The sequence below is a fragment of the Equus asinus genome, chromosome X (assembly GCF_041296235.1).
Source record: "Equus asinus isolate D_3611 breed Donkey chromosome X, EquAss-T2T_v2, whole genome shotgun sequence".
Classification (NCBI taxonomy): domain Eukaryota; kingdom Metazoa; phylum Chordata; class Mammalia; order Perissodactyla; family Equidae; genus Equus; species Equus asinus.
Genome location: NC_091820.1, coordinates 13,350,029 through 13,365,098, shown reverse-complemented (window position 1 = coordinate 13,365,098; position 15,070 = coordinate 13,350,029). Strand labels below are relative to the sequence as shown.

Below are 15,070 nucleotides of genomic sequence, written 5' to 3'. Positions count from 1 at the left end.
GGGACAATTCCTAAATATTGAAATGACACTCCAAGCCACTAACAATGAAGAAAAGATGACGTTATGGAGCATGGCATTACAAGCATGGTGAAGCCACAGCTAAAATAATCCCAATGCCAGGGATCCACAGACCTGCCCTGGTACTATTAAATAGACAGGCTCACCAATTTTTCCAACTCACTCACTTGTTAGCCATTATATTGCTTCTCTAGGTATTAAAAGAACTTTCTAGGGGCTGGCCCCGTGGCCGAGTGGTTAAGTTCGCGCGCTCCGCTGCAGGTGGCCCAGTGTTTCGTTGGTTCGAATCCTGGGCGCGGACATGGCACTGCTCATCAGACCACGCTGAGGCAGCGTCCCACATGCCACAACTAGAAGAACCCACAACGAAGAATACACAACTATGTACCGGGGGGCTTTGGGGAGAAAAAGGAAAAAATAAAATCTTTAAAAAAAAAAAAAAAAAGAACTTTCTAGATCAGTGCAGGCCTGCCATGCCACATCCTTGGATAAACTGTCTAACATACCATGGCCCAGAAAAGGTATATAGGTGTAGGAGGGTGACTTTGGTGGCCATTTTTTGTATCATATGTCCCTGCTCCTCCTCATGCCATAGTTGATTGGACCTAGGGTGAGCACTAGATTCAAGAACAGCTTAACTATTGTCTGCTCAGCAGCCAATGGTATGGCTCGATTTAAAAAAAAAAAAATGATCTGGGTCAAATAGCCTCTCTCTTTCTCAGGCTATCCTTGAGAATATGAACTGAGCCACACTGCAAGGAGGAGGCAATTATTGGTGGAAGTCAAAGCTGAAAGAAAACACAGAAGAAAGGCAGACTTTGACTCCAGGTCATAAAAGGGAAGAACCCAGAGAGAAGCTGAGCCCAGCTAATGGTGGGGCGCCGTACTGGAGACCATGAGCCCCGATGATGGGTCTCTAGGGTGGCCTCAGATTTGGACTGCCTTCTACTTCCTGTCTCCACAGTAAAATATCACGAAAAAAATCACATTTTATTTTCACTAACCTGGAACTGAAACTTAGCGTTTCCTTCTCCTTCCTCTGGGAAGCCTCCTATAACCTCTAAGATTGGGGGAGGTGCCTCAACAAAGTGCTCCCAAGCCCCTTTCACTTATTCTTATCAACGTAGGGACAATGTTCATTGTAATACCCACGTACATATCTCTGTCTCAGTTTAGACCATAAGTTCCTTGAAGGCAGGAACTCAGTTGGCTTCCTTTGGATTCCCAGGGCTTGGCACAGTAACTGTACTGTAGTATTTACTTAGTAAATTTTATTGAATCAATCAAGGAATGAAATTTCTACAGGAAGTCATGGGGACATAAAGATAATTTAATGATACAAGCTTAGTGACCTAGCCACAGCTCCTAAGAGGAAAATAATGGAGCAGATACCAAACTTTGTAGGAGAATCTTAGAATTCAGGCCTCTCATGAAATGGTTGTTAGGCAATTCAGTTCACTGAACATTTACCGTGGCCTACTGTGGGTCACACTCCCTTCTCATAAGTATTTAACTAACACGAGAGAATAAGGTATGCAGAAATGTCTCAAACACAATGCAGAATAAGATACATACTATACAAGATAGATCAGTTGGGGGAAAACTGCCATGAGAACTGCAGTCAGATGACCTATACCCAAATCCTGGCCCCACCACTTACTAGTAATAGAAACTTAGAGGAGTTGCTAGACAGCCTCAATTTCCCTGTCTGTAAAATGGAGCTAATGAGACTTATCTCATAGAAGAGGTATGAAGATTAAATGCAACCATTATGTGAAAGGACCTGGTGCCACAACTGGCAAATAACAGACATTCATTAAAGGTTTCGATCTTTCCCTCACATATAAACAAGTTTTAATTGCACACAGTCAGCAAGGTGGTGGTAGTAGAAGATAGGAATTTGATCTATTGCATGTTACTCCTAAATCCATTTTTCCCATGACAGCACTAGAACAAAATCTTACTGTATTTAGAGCAGGCTGGAAAGAAGGTTTAGCTCAGTGCTAGAAACTAAACAGAAATACAACGTGAACCACATGTGAAATGTTAAATTTTCTAGTAGCCACATTTTTAAAAAAAGTAAAAAGAAACAGGTAAAATTAATAGTATATTTTATTGAACTCAGTATATCTGAAGTATTATCATTTCAATATATAATCAATATAAAAACATATTAATGATATATTTTACATATTTTTCCTCATATAAGTCTTAGAAACCGGGTGTGTATTTTATACTTAGAACACATCACATCTCAAGTGACCATCTAGATACGTTCCACGTGCTCAGTAGCCACTTGCAGCTAGTGCCTGCTGTACTGGACAGCACAGGTCTAGCTAGCATGATGGTGGCTATAGGGATCACCCCATTAGAAATCGATTCGATTTAGACAGTGGAGAAGAGCTCAGACCCTGGAACCAGACTGGGTTCACCTACCATCTCTGTCACTTACCAGCTGTGTGAACTTGGGAAGTGACTTCATCTCCCTGTGTCTAACTTCTTCATCTATAACAGAGCAATAGCAATAACAGCTTCCAGAGTTGGTGAGGATTAAATGAATTAACGCATGTAGAATTCTTAGAACTGCATCAGGCACATAGTAAGCTGTCAATAAGCGTTAACTAGTATTATTATTACAACTCCAGAGGGGGGCAGAAAGGGAGTAGAAGAGAAGGATAAAACCTATAGAAGATTAGAGGTTTTTCTACTTTCTTTCAGTGTCATCCAAACTGATCAGACACCTCTGCTGTCCTCCCTTACAGGCCAATGAAAGTGAGACTCCTGGTACACGGCGTCCCAGCATGAAATGGTCCTGGGAGGGTGGCGGCCCTCGACTTTGCAATCTAAAGGCAATCTGAGGAGCTATGGTTCCAATTAGGAAGGCAGAGCTGGCCCAAATACCATTCCCCACAGCTTGGCAGGAAAAGCCATTTGCAACAAACCAGACCATGTCTCCCATTTTCTGTCTTTGTTTCTCTGTTCAAACATTTGTAAGTCATTCCAAATTTGGGAAAGGCGGCAGCAGCAACCGTTTTAAAAGGCAGAGCTGGGATCAAATGAAGGCAGGCTAAATACACAAGCGGTCAGGGGTATCAGAAGCCAAAATACAAATCATAAAAATAAAGAAGAAATTAAGAGTAATAAAATTAATGTCTGCTGAATACAAGCAATTACATCTTCCTGCAAATAACCTCTGATTCTTACAGATTAAGAGCTGTCTACATCTCTAACCCCTGGACTGATTTTTCTTTTAAATCTCACTTAGATATGCCTGTTTCTCTTCCCTGGCACTCTTGGCACAGCTTCTACAGTATTGGCACAGGTCACTCTACATGACTCCACTTTTATTTACTTTTTTATTGAGGTATCACTTACATTCAGTAAAGTGTATAAATCTTAAGCATACAGCTCAAAAAATTTTTACATAGATCTATAGCCAGTTAACACCATTCAGGCCAAAATATGGAATATTTCCAGTGCTCCAGCAGACTCCCTTGGGCCCCTCCCAAGATAACCACTCTTCTCACCTCTATCTCCATAGATTAGCTTTGCCAAGTTTTGAACTTCATATAAATGATATGTCTTCCTTCTCTTTCCTGAGTCCTCGAGCACATGTTTAAGCTGATTATAGCAGAGATGCAGAGGAAAAGGGAGCAAGAGGAAGTGACCAAGGACATGAGATCTGTCTCATTTATACAACCTAATAGGAAAAAAGGCACCAGAAAAGCGGCCCCAGAGAGGCTGACGGGTCCCTGAACATACCACCGTGCTATACTCACGTCCTTGGACTCTAACGCACGAACGCTGCCCCAGGTTCCCAGGTGTCCAAACTTACTTCCGGTACCACTCTGCACTGCAGAGTACTGTGCTGTATCCTAACAAGATTCAGCTTTATCTGGAGGAAGTTGAGGAGGTCTTGCTTCCCCTAGGGACATCCTTTCCAGTTTAGCATGCAAGTGAAGAGCTGGAGACAGCCAGCCTGGGTTTGAAGCCTAGCTTTGCCACTTCCTAGCTGTGTGATCTCAGGTAAGTTTCTTCACTTCTCTGTGTCTCAGTTTCCTCATCTGAAAATTGGGGATAGCAACAGTATTTACTTCATTAGGTGTTATAAGGATTAATCGCCTAGAATAGTGCTTGAAACATGATACTCCATAAAGATTAGCTATTATTACTACTATTATACTAGACAATATCCTTAGGCATCTGAAGGGTTCAATATGGACCAACAAATGTGCGGTGTGCCCATACAAACACATGCTCACAGGTGCACACAAACACACACATAGGGACACATGGGTGAATGCATGTGCACACAGACACATATGCACCAACTCCCCTCTTCTCAACATATAGATGACAAAAATTCTCTTAACCTTCCTAGAAAACTCCTGCTCATTAAAACCCAGAGGGAAAAGATCAAAGGAAAGGAAATGTAAAACAGAGAGAGGAACCTCATTCACAAGGAACATATTTGCCATAAGCAGGTCGGGGCGACGCGAATGTCTCACTCCTTGAATGTACACTTGGTTCACTCATTCTGAGATGACATTGTGTGAGCTGGAATTCACAAAATGGCCATAAAAGACTGGTGGCAGGGGCCGGCCCCGTGGCCAAGTGGTTAAGTTCACGCGCTCTGCTTCAGCGGCCCAGGGCTTCACCGGTTCAGATCCTGGGCATGGACCTAGCAGTGCTCATCAAGCCATGCTGAGGCGGCGTCCCACATAGCAGAACTAGAAGGACGTACAACTAGAATATACAACTACGTACTGGGGGGGCTCTGGGGAGAAGAAAAAAAGAGGAAGATTGGCAACACATGTTAGCTCAGGGCCAATCTTTAAAAAAAAAAAAGACTGGTGGGAGACAAGACTCAGGGCCCCGAAGCACAGTGGGTATTCATGAGAGGAGAAGGGGAGTTGGGTTATTCTCATTCTCACAAAAGCAAATACTAGATATAAAATCAAGTCATCCCACAATATCATCTTAGAAATTCTGTCCACCTGTAGAATTTCATAGCACCTATGAAGTGTCCCAAAGCCCCAGGGCTGAAGAGAGATAGGTAGGTGGCATTAGGCAGTATCAAGGTGTTCTTGCCTCTAAAAGGAATGCCTAACAACTCAAGATTTTTTTTCTAGATTGCAGTGAAAATTTTCGGAGATGCCGCGATCATAGTAAGAAAATTCCTACTAAAACCTTTTCTAGTATAAGTACAAATATTCTGTAATGTATTTCTCTCCAGCATCTCATTCAGGACGTTCTGCCATACTTACTGCACAAGAGGGTCAGAAGGAAGCAACTCCAAACCCAATATTAAAGATCAGTTCAACAAGGTGTGGGGCGGGGGGGGAGGGCAGTGATGGAGTTAAAAGACCTCTGAAATCCCAGGAAGGCCAGTAACTTATTGTACGAAACAAAGACCTTTCTAAGCAGAAATAGTTATACCTCTTTAGGGCATATGTAAGGAAGGACCTCAAATGATTTCAGATCTAAAAATTTCTTCTTGTTGTTTTATGCTTAAAGAAGAAAGGACTAGAAAATTTTCTCTCTCTCTTTCTGTCTGTCTCTCTCAATCTCAGTCTCTCCCCTGACCCCCATGTGTGTGTGTGTGTGGCCAAAGTCCAAATTTTATTGTTGACTCAAAATCTTGCTAATACTGTATCTATTTGTTCTCAAAGTGCTAGCCAGCAAATGTTGATATGAGCCAAAATTACTTGGACTTCAGCCATAGCATGTGTATAAAAACAATGAAATTTTATTTCCTTTTCCTCATCATTAACGAGCTTATTGGCTTGAAGTGCTTTAAAGTTCTCCAAAGTAGTTCTGTGGTTTATAAACACTCTAATAGCATCCTCAATAAAAACGACAATGTCCACCTGTCTCTCTGGCCCTCAGAAACTTGCATAAGAATTAGGGCTCTGATTACCATTTAATCCCTTTTGGTAAAAAAGAAAAAAGTCAACCAATGCCCACAGGTGCTAATTAACAGAATTGAATTATTTCATAAAATTAAAAAGGTATGCTTTCAAAATTAGTCTTGTGACCCTAATGCCTAGCAGACACAGGGTGGCTTTTTGGCGGGCAGGAAAGAGAAAATTCATAATCCCAACCTAAAGATGAATTAATGAAAAGTCACCCCTTAGCTCTTGACTTTCTGAAAATAACCAGAGATCAGGACGTTAGAACTTAGTACTGGCCTTCATTTCAGAAACACATGGAGATCCTCCCATCTTGACTACTATGCCCACCCAGCTTCTCGTCACCCAGCAGACACCAACTGGCACCCACAAGTTTGGGGCAGGCACCACTAAGACAAAAATTAAAGCTGTTTTCCTTCAAAAGAGTTGGCAGTGTTACTTACTGATTGCAATTTTATGACAATAAAAGCTGTTAAAGGCAGCTCATAAATCTCATGCAAAGAAAAGTCAAAAATATATTAAGCCTAATTTTGCTATACAAAGAAAAACTATGTAACCATTAAAGAGGATGTTGCAGAAGAATATTTAGTGACACAGAAAGATATTCTGGTTCTAATAAGTGGGAAAAAAATCGGTTTATAAAGCAATATGCAGACTATAAGCCCATTTGATTAAAATATGTACAAAAAAACCCTGGAGGATATACACTAAAAATTAAGAGTGATTCTCTTTGGGTGATAGATTTAAAGATTATTTTTATCTTCTTGATCTTTATTTTTTAAATTTGGTTCATTTTACATGTCTTATGCTTCTATACTAAGAAAAAAATTAAAAACTGCTACTACATTTAGTTTTACTCAAGTCCTAACCCTGCCAAGAGGCCAAGATCAATATTTGGTCAAAATCTTTCCCTCAACAATCTACAACTACACACAACAACATGGGTGGATCTCACAAACACAAGACTGGGAGGAAGAAGCCGGACAAAAAGAGTATGAACTGAATGATCCGTTTATCTAAAGCACAAAAAGTGGCAAAACAACACTCTGAGGTCAGAAGTCAGGGTGGTAGTTACCCTTGGGCTCACTGAGGACTGCACTCCTAACGTTATTTAGTCTCCTGCATTATTTCCAGGGGTTCTCATTGTGCTTAGTGGGGAGGAGCTGGGAGAAGCGGTCTCTGCCAACTTGTGTGGGCTGCCCAGGCTACGAGATGTGTTTAAAAACACCTTGCCTACCCCCTTATAAAAGACAATCTGCTGGCCAAATGAAATGCCTGCTGTGACCTGGGGGTTCTGACCTACACCGGGACAAGCCAACAACACCCACACCTGAAATTTCATAGACACAATATGAATCTGGATTCCAAACCAGGTACCAGGAAGGAAGCATTTCCAAACTCATTCTTCCCCACACTGCAGCTCTCGCTGGCTGGCAGTTCAAAAATAAATAAATAAATGAATGAACCAGGGATGGAAAAAAAACCCCCAGGAACAAATGAAGTTCTTGCTGCAATGTTGCAAAAACACAAGGACAACCAACAAGACAGTTCTGGGTGAAAATGCTGCCTATGGGCTCCAGAACCCTCCTCAGCACCAGTTCCCAATGTTATCATACTTGGGACCGAAAGAAACTTCTCTTTTCAGGAAGTAGGAAAATGGTAAGGTGAGAAGGGCAGAGGGCAATGTGGTGAAGGTAGGAAGGAAGAGGACCGCTGGGTGCCCATGGTCTGCTGGCTGGCTGGTCCTATTGTTGCCTCCCCAAATTCTCCCAGCCACTTGTAAACCAGGCAATGTAATCTCCCCTAAAAACTGGGGGGAGACCCAGGCACAGCCAGTCAGAGTAGTGCTTCCCGATCTTGGCTGCACATTAGAATCACTTGGGTAGCTTTTAAAAATCCTGACGCCCAGGCACACTCCAGACCAGCTGCCTTTGAATCTCTGGCGGGTAGGATGCAGGAACTAGCATTTTTAAAAACCCTTCAGATGAATCCAATGTGCAGCTAAGGTTGAGAACACTGGTTTAGACCAGCACCTGTTAAATGTCAATGCACAGCCATTGCACATGAAAAGTCAGATTCTGACTCCATGGATCTGGGGTGTGGCCCGAGAATGTGATGCTGGTGCTCTTGGCCCCTGATCCCCACTTGGACTAGTGAGGGTATAGGCCACAGCCTGCCTGAGACTGCAAGGAACTTAATGAGTGTGCATTTCAAAAAGGGGTAGGAACGTTCTAAAACAGATTTTTTTTTTTCTAGCCCCTTATGCCCACTCACACAAAATGGGATTCCAAATCTGTGTCCCTCTATACTAAAGCAGATGTGTGGGCCCTCTTTCTGCCCTCCTCTGCTTTAAAGAGAGGCCAATGGAAGTGCAAGACACCAAGTTTCTGGAACATCAAGTCAGAGAAAGGCGGCCAGTTCCCCAGGCCCACCCCATTAATCACTAGAGGCTGCTCAAGAAGTAATGGCTCCCTGCAGTTCGGCAGTTTGCGAGGGCCTTCTATACGTTCCCCTATTTGACAAGATATTAGGCACAAGCCATACCAGAGTGTGCATTAATGAGACCCACATGTAACTGCTTAACAGTAAACACTCACTTAATCCTATGTAGCTGAACGGTCTAACAAACGAATTAGCTGGTGGCATCCACTTAGGATATATGATCCAATTTATATTATGATTTCTTTCTAAGGGCTGAACCGATTTTGACACATATAAAAATGTGGTTTCAATCACCCACAATTGCACTATTTGAACAAGGGGGAGAGAAAGGCTTTTAAAGGGCCCAGACCTGAGGGGAGCAAATAACCAGGTGGAATGAAGGAGATTTGCACTAGTGCTGGGAATGCGAGGCGGGGGGCACCTTCGGGGCATTAGTACTGCCATCAAGGAGCCCAGGAGACTTTCATCTCCGCTGCTGGGGCCACTCAGCTGTGGGCCACTAATCAAACATGTAGGCGCAGCCTGGAGAAAGAGTTTGGAGAATTTCTCACCGCCTCCTCCCTCAGACTGCGTCCACGTCCATCGACAGTTCAGGGGCCAAGAATCACTGAAAGACACTTGAGCTATGGGGAGAGGACAGGGCTCTGTCAGGCCTAGGGCAGCCCTCCTAAGACCAAACAAAGGCTTACAGGTTCATACACTCAAAGAACCTCCACACCGGCCTCAGCTAATGACACCAAGAGGGAGAAAAGGCAGAATACCACGGAGGGCTAGGAAATTCATGAATCTTTTTCCAATACTTTCTCTTATCTTAGCTTCTTCTCATCCCATTGTCACAACCACCATATGAGGTAGGTAATATGATTAGCTCCTTTTCACACATGAGAAAACTAAGGCACAAAGACCAAAGTCACCCAGATGGGTGATGGTGTTGATTCCAGGCAGTGCAGCTCCAGAAACCAAGTATTTACTGACTCTTGCTGTGGTCTCGGCCTAGGCTGCTCCCTCGGGCCTGTGAGCCGGCCTCATTCCCTGTGGGATGTCTGAGGCATAATGTTGCTGCCTTTGGAACAGCCACCCAACTGCTGACATGGAGCTGTGCCTGTGTCCTTTCAGAGCTGAGTCCCACAACTGTCCACATGAAGGGGACTCCCGATGCCACAACGGCTTGGCTACGTCTGTCTGTCTGAGTGCAGAAAACACAGAAATAACTACTCTCTGTTGTTCTGTGCTTGGTACTGGGCTAGCAATTTTCATATATCGTATCCCAATTTTTATAGAGAAAAAATAGGTACTGAGAAGTTATGTAACTTTACAAAGTCAGCTATCCAGGTTTTCAATGAAGCGCGTCTGGACCTAAATCTAGTAATTATTTTTCCCACTCTACAGCCACACTATAATGATGCTCGATAATGACCTGAACCGTCTGCAGCAAATTTCCTTGGAAGAGCACGAAACATTCACTTATTCTCTCAACACAAATGTTCCTTTCCAGTCAAACCAAGTTCCTTGTGGATCCTCAAACAGGCTGTGGCAAACACTGCTATATATTCATTCTCTGTTCCCTTCTCTACCCAGGCACTTGGCTGGGATGCATTTCCCAGACTCCCTTGCAGTTAAGCGGAACTGTGTAACTCAGTTCTGGCCAGTGGCACATGGGCAGAAATGACGTGTTTCTCCTTTAGGCCTGGCACACAAAAGCCTTCTGCACAATCCTCCATTCTCTCTTCCCTCAACTGCCAGCTAGATTCAGATGCTCGAATGGAGGACTTGAAAACCCCAGAGAGTGGCAAATCCACAGACAGAAGGAACTGGGCCCCTGAATGCCTGCAAGGAGCAGAGCATTCCCCCATCAACCCACACTGGACTGTAAGATAAATAAGAAATAAAACTTTACTGTGTTACGCCACAAAGACCTTAGGGCTTGTTTGTTATGACACTTAACCTACTCTGACTAATACACAGATCATGCTCATTTCCTTTCTCTTGCACTTAAAACAAATCTTACGTATTGTTTAAGTCAGTGGTTTCCCAAGTGTGGTCCCTAAAGAGCAGCAGGAGCTTGTTAGTAATGAGAATTCTCAGGCCTCACTCCTGTCCTACTCAATCAGAAATTTTTGTTGGGGGGATGGGGTTGGATTCCAGCCATCTGTGTTTTAACAAGTCCTCCAGATGATTCTGATGCATGCTCAAGTTTGATAGCCACTGGTTTAAGTGAACTGAACTCTACTGAAGAAATCTACAAGGCTATCTCCAAGCCTCATCCAGCCCCTCCTTCTCTGATCTCTGTGCAGTCCACTCATCTCAGCTCTTAACTATGCACGGTCACTGTCATTGTAATCACAGCGCTTCCCTTGTGCTGCACATGCTTGTCCCAAGTTCCCATGGGCAGAGACCATCTCCCTTACCTATTGGCAAATGCTGGAAGGAAGAGAGGGAGGAAGGGGCATACCCATGATACAGAACACAGTAGGACAGCCAAGTCACTGATCACTCCCATTAAACAGATGGAAAATGCCAAGTGCCAAAAGACCAGGTGACTTGTTACACGATAATTCAGTAAACATCCTCGCTGTGAGCGGTTTGATGTCATCACTGGTAGGTTGCAGAGAGAGGACATTAAAACAAGTTAAGTACTTGAGTAATAAAGCCAGACTTTCTGGGCTCAAATCTGGACTTTTGCACTCACTGGCTGTGCAATTTCAGGCCAATTATTTAACTTCTCAGTGTCTCAGTTTCCTCATCTGTAAAGTTGGGATAATAACGGTACCCACTCTCACTGGGATGCGATGAGGATTTAAAGAGAAAATCGTGTAAGGTGCCAAGAACAATGCCTGGTGTATCAAAAGTGTTCCATAACATTAGGAATTATATCCTATTGGATGAGTAACCTGGAGAAGTCACCTAAACTCTGAGTCTTAGTTTCCTCATCTATGGAAAGAGGTGTTGCAATGATGAATGGTAGGTGCTGAGCACAAAAGACTAGTACGAAGGAGGGGCCAGGTGAGGACTTGAGGGTTCCCTTCCCTCCAAAGCCTGCCTTCTGTACATCCTGATGTCTTGCTTGTGCAGTGTAGAGTGAGAGAGAACACGCAGACATGCATTTCCAGGAAAAGAGGGCACAAGTCAGACAGTAAGCAGTTCACAGAGGGGTGGGCCTTTCCGGTGAAGAGGGGTTCAGGATTAGAGCAGAAACTGACCAGGCCCCCAAGAGAGATGAACTATGGGAGGACAGCTCCTCGGGCTCCTCAAATCCCTGCTTCATTTCTAAACAAGCAACAATGATGGCACCATTGACTTTAATCCAAAGAAATCTTTGTCCAACTTTGAAAAACTGCCCACAGCAGCTAGAGAGCAAAGGTTAGACATAGCTCTCCTTAGACTTGTGATTAACGGATTCCAAAAAGGAAGGGGTTGCTTACTTATTACCTCCTTCCAGCTTGCCCCTTCCTGAACTGAGGCAAGAGAGACAGGAAGATGAGGAATTTCCTTCTAAACTTTTTCCTTTTTTAAGATTAAAAGCAAATTTACAAGGTCAAGAAAACTCACAATGTTTATTTAGGGTTAAGAGGCATGCAAGAGGAGTGAGGAAGGTGGAAATTTTAAGCTTTACTTTTTTCTTACTCATGTTTTAGCTCCTGTCTATCCTTGGGGTCCATTTTTTCTTCAGCTTTTTGACTTAAAAACTCATAGAAGTGTGAATTGGTATACTTGGGAGAGGAATTTGCAAGCTCTCGCAAAATCAAAGATACACACAGCCTTCCGCCCACCAAGTCCATCCCTAGGTTGACCATGACCCACACAGTAAGTTTAATTTCATTAAACTTGTTTCAGTTACAAGGTAACTGGGTGTCAATGTAAACTGTGTCACCTTGTAATTGAAACAAGTTTAATGAAACAGTAACTCTTACTATGGGGAACATATTCCGATATTTTCTAATGTATTCTATTCTACTTTATCTTTCTCAATGCCAGTTGCAACCCATTGGTTTGAGTTCATGACCCATGAATGAGTCATAATACAGTTTGTGAAAAACACTGCCCTGAAAAACTCACCCATATACGCACAAAAGGGACATAGGTTCATCGTAGCATTGCTTAGGAGAGGAAAAACTAGAAACAACTGACTTGTCTATCAATGGGAGAATAGATAAATAAATGGAAGTACTTTCATATAATGAACTACATACAGCAATTTAAAATGAATCAGGTAGAGCTGCAAGTAATAGTATGAATAAATCTCCATATATAATGTTGAGCAAAAACAGCAAGTTGCAGAAAGATGCAAACAGTACAAAACAATGTACACAAATTTAAAATCAGGCATGCTGCTTAGGAATGCATAAATAGATATTAAAATGTAAAAACATGCCTGGGAGTTAACACCAAATTTCAGGGCAAGGGTGAAGAAGGTGATGCTATGGAGAAGGAGTCTACACTATAATTTTACTTGCAATAGTTCATTTCTTAATCTGGATGGTGTTTCTTATATTATTCTCTATCTTTTTCATATATCTGAAATTTTTATAATTAAACAAATTCCTCAATGGAATAAAATCTTGGGACAATTTTTCTTCTTCCTCTTGTTTTCAATGGAATAAAAGTTCTCTACTTTTAGCACCAATTTCCATCAGAGAGCAGAAGGTGAGCCCAGAATGTAGACCTGTGGGAACACGCCCCTACCTTTCGTTCCACCCCAGCCAATGCACACTAACTTCGAAGTAAAATGCAGGAGCTGGTGCTAGGTCCCGGAAAGATGGGGAGACCATGCTGCTAAGGGCCTGAGAGAGGTGTCGCTGGTGGCAGAAATCATTACTCCAGGGAATGTAGTCTAGGAGAGCCCCAGAATCTAAGCCATGAAGTCTATTGTTCATCAGCAACATCCCTAACAATACATATGGCAGCCAGTGCTTCATTTCCAACTCTATCCTCATTTCCAACTCTATGGGGATTCTTGACACTCTCTCATCCTACTAGAATTCAGGCAACTGGTGGTTCGGAATAAATTTTACTGGTTTGACCTTCTCTGTACATCACCAAGGAAAACGTTAGAGAACTGGAAGAGGATATTTCTTGATGAAGACATCCCTATCATGTAAATGGAGTGATTTGTTTCTGAAATTTCTGTCACCAGGGCTAGAATTAGAACTTACCAGATAAACAGAATCTTCTAGCTGGAAGGAGTCTTAGACCAGTGCTTCTCAAATGTTAACACACAAGTAAATCCCCTGGGGAACTTGTTAAAATGCAGCTTCGGGAGCAGGAGGTCTGAGGCACCCCAATGATGCTGGAGTGAAGACCACTCTGGGAATAGCAAGTACTCACAGTACCCTAAGCTGCCATCTCTTCTAAAGGTGGGAAAGCCACCAAGGTTTAGGGAGGGAAGTGACTTGCTCTCCATCTCTCGGCACTTGGCTGGGACTAGAACCTGGCTTTTCAGAGTTGTCCTTCAGTATTTTTCCATTCATCTACACCAGGTCTCAGCTGCTAGATACACCAATCTAGCTAACTTTCCATGGGCCCGTGAAGTTTCTGGTTGTTCATACTTACAGGGCAGCATTGGTCCACTGTCACCTAAACTCTTGCTTGTCAAAGTGGGGTCCACAGACCAGCAGCATCACCATCACCTGGAAGTTTGTGAGAAATGCAGAGTCCCAGATCCTCAGTCCAGATCTACTGAATCAGAGTCTGCATTTTAAATAAGATCCCAAGATGGTCCATACACACATTAAAGTTTCAGATGCACCAGCCCAAACAATACACAATCTCATGTACTAGATGACAATTCTCCACAGTGTCACAGCTTTTATCATCGGCACACATAGCCAGCTTGCTCACTTGCTTTCCTTCTCCCTCGCTAGCTCTCTCTCTGTCTTTGAAATGCTCAAACACACAGCCACACACAAAATTAATGTACGCAACTGATGCTCCTTCAAGGGCTCTGTATTTGTGACTTAAAAATAACAGGGAACAGTTACTGGACACTTGTCGAGCACTTTCTATGCTCTATTTAATCCTCACGACATTCCATGATATGGGAACTATCACTAGTGCCATTTTACACATGGGGAAACTGAGGCTTGGTACAGTTGGGCAACTCACCCAAGCATTCCAGGAAGTGCAATTGACTAATGAGGAAAAAACTGAATGTCAGTTGCCCCCAAAAATGTGATCCAAACGGAAGCCAGGGAGCTGATGACTCTGACATCGAAAACTGGAACCTTCCTGGGAGAGACCCAAAGGATCTCATTCTTGTGCTAGAGGTGGGGCCCATTTCCCGGGAAGGGACTGGCAAGCACTCCTGACCCTTAGCCGAGGAGTCTGCCTCCCAGGGAAATGGGCCGTGGGAGGGAGGGCAGTGGGTAAGAAGAGAGGGAAGTTCTAACTTCAAATCGTCAAGGTGAAAAATGCATCAAAGAGTCTGAGTGTGAAGCACCTAATTCCTCTAGACAACGAAAGGTTTTCCTAGTACTCTTGGACCGTAATTGAGTGTGTGTGTGTGTGTGTGTATGTGTGTGTGCATGTGCATGTGGCTTGGACCAGAACCATCTACCACCAGACAGGAGGAAAAATGGAGGGTAACTTGTATCTGGATGACGGGTGACTGCATTGTTTTAATCTTACTTTCCACTCCCTGAAAAGTATGTTAGAGCCACTGAGTGGAACATTCTAGGGTTAGGAGTTCTGATGAGCCTCAT

At 43.2% G+C, this 15,070-nt stretch overlaps 1 protein-coding gene across 2 annotated transcripts in view; it reads right to left on the bottom strand.

The window, feature by feature from the left end:
- NHS (NHS actin remodeling regulator) overlaps positions 1-15,070 on the bottom strand; it is a 335,826-nt gene that overhangs the window by 260,079 nt on the left and 60,677 nt on the right. The gene's annotated exons all lie outside the window — the stretch shown is intronic.